Consider the following 2,692-nt stretch of genomic DNA (forward strand, 5'->3'; position numbering starts at 1 on the left):
ATCGGTGAGTTCTCTATCCTCGGGTTTAATTGGTAGGAGCTGGAACCCACAGTTTGATTCCTGGTCCTGCCACCTCCAAATGGCAGGAGATCCTAAGAAACTCATTCCTATCCATATGATTACCAATGGAATGTGATGTATATCATGATTGAATGGGCAGTTTTTGAATGATTCTAGGATAAAATTATACACAATTACATTATGGTACACTGATCAATTTTAATGAATACTTTATGAAGCATTTAAAAATTACATTCATTAAATGGAGGCATAATGAAATACCTAAAAATTTCACGTCACATAGTATAAAGGTGGCATTTTTTCTTCCAGGAATGGGATGTGAACTCATTGTCTGGGTCACACTGTTGGACTGTGTAGGAAGGGGAAGCTTGCCTCCTTGAAGTCAAGAAATTCAAGTCTGTTCCTTAGGCCTGAAATCAATCCCCACTACTGGAAACCATCCTATTTGTGTACATTTTAAATATGTGATTTATATTTACACACATATGTTGACTTCATAGTGCATTCAGTGCAATTATTCATTTTATTTTTTTTATTCATGTATTGACTATTCATTTTTTGACTATTATGAAATATAGAACATTGATTACATAGATATAGTTCTGCATATGTATTCCACTTCATACCTGACACCCAGGACTTTCACTTAAAAGGAAAACGTGTCACCATCAGCTTCTTACTCCATGATTCATTTTTTAGAAGTGCTGGCATCTGAACTCACAGCCTCCAAGGCCCAATTCATGAATGGGTGAGTGTCAGCATGCCATTCTGTGGAAAATTGAGCTGACAGGCAGTTCCCAGGGCCTGAGATCGAGCCCCAGTGGTTGACAAAATAAGAATAGATTGACACGCAGATGGTAGTACACTAATAAATAAATATATTTACAGAGTGCCAGAGATGTCTATCCAATATTTAGTTAGATAGACTACATTCCTACCAATTCTTGGGTATTTATTATGCCTCCATGTAATTAATATTATTGTTTTCATCCTTAACAAACTATTAAGTAAATCAATCAAGGTGCTGAAATTATTGCATTCCTGTAAGCAATAGTATTCTTTTAATACTTCATAAAATTAAATAAAATCAGTTTCCTGAAATCATGCTGTCTAATTTTGTAGGAGCATCATTCACAATCAACTCATTCAACCATAATATTGATATCATTCCACTGTTATTTCCTATGCCATTGGTTGGTGTCAGGAGGGGGATTCAAAATCAGGGCCTACATTGCCACGTGGGTCTATGACTTCCCAAATAGTCTGCCAACCTTTAGCAATGCAAGGTGAAGTACCTTTGCAACAGTGTCATTCAGACCCAGGAAGGTCATCGTGCAAAGGAAGAAAAGGTAAAAAAGCCATCTCGCTGCATTTTTTCTATGCATTTTTTTCCCACACAAGGCGTGGGGATCTAGGATCACAGAATCAGCTGTGGGTCCAGTGGCTGCACCCTAGCTTTGGGTGATCAAAGCTGAGGCAGAGTTGCCACGACCTGAGTTCAAGCCCCTTGTTGAGCCAAAAAAAATATTAAAAGAAATTAGCTCCCTGGCTTGCAATTCAACCCGTTTTTTTCTGCCAGGCTTTGGATTTGAACTCAGGGTCTGGGTACATGTGCAGCTCTGTGGAAGAAGGGGAAGCTCACCATACTTGAAGTAAAGAAAGTCAGGATTGTACTCTAAGCCTAAATTCAAGCCTCAGCCCTGGAAAAGATACTATTTATATACATTGTAAAAACAGGATTTGTACCTATGGATGTTCAGTCCATACAAATTTAGTGGGGTTGGTCCTTCTATTTTTTGTTTTCTTCATTTATTTACTGTTGATTTTACTATGATGACACCCATTCCGTTTATTACATTGATGACATGTTATTACATGGCATCTAGATTTCTAGACCATGTTCTCCAGCGTGCCTGACACCCTGGACTCTCAGAGAAAAAAAAATTCACACTCAGCTTCTTACAACATTATCCAATTGTTGGTAGTGCTGGGATCTGAACTCAGGGCTTAGCAGGACCAATTGGCGAATAGTTCAAGGTGAACACACCAGTCTGTGAGCGACTAAGAAATTAGGCCATTCCCAGGATCTGACATTGATCCCCAGGGTGGGCCATGGTAGTCATAAATTCATTATTTAAACACAGGATCTATATTTACATACATGTGTGGACAGCATCTTGCGTTTGGTGTACTTCTACTTATTTTCTGTCTTATTCATGGAAGTATTGTGTATTTTACTGAGCATGGTGACAGATATAACAGTGCTTACATGGATCACAACCTATTGCCATGGCTATAGGGTTTCCTATGCATTCTCCATCATAGCTGAGACTCAAGACTTTCACAGGATAGGTGAATCGATGGGCTTCTCACATCAGGATTCATCTTTTGGCAGTGTTGTGATTTGAACTCAGAGCCTTGCAGTCCCAACTGGGGAAAGGGTCTAGGTGAGGACACCAGCCTATGAGCAAGGGAGGAGATAAGCCATTCTCAGGACCTGACATCGAGCCTCAATGAGGGCCAGATATTCATAAATTCATAATTTGAACATAGGGTCTATGTTTACATATATGTGTGGACAGCATCTTGCATTCAGTGCATTTCTTCTCCTTATTTTGTCTCTAATTCATGGGGGTATTGTGTATTTTACTGAGTATGGTGACAGCTATAA

This window comes from Dipodomys spectabilis, unplaced genomic scaffold (assembly GCF_019054845.1).
Source record: "Dipodomys spectabilis isolate Male_0828 unplaced genomic scaffold, ASM1905484v1 ptg000583l, whole genome shotgun sequence".
In the NCBI taxonomy this organism is placed as follows: Eukaryota; Metazoa; Chordata; class Mammalia; order Rodentia; family Heteromyidae; genus Dipodomys; species Dipodomys spectabilis.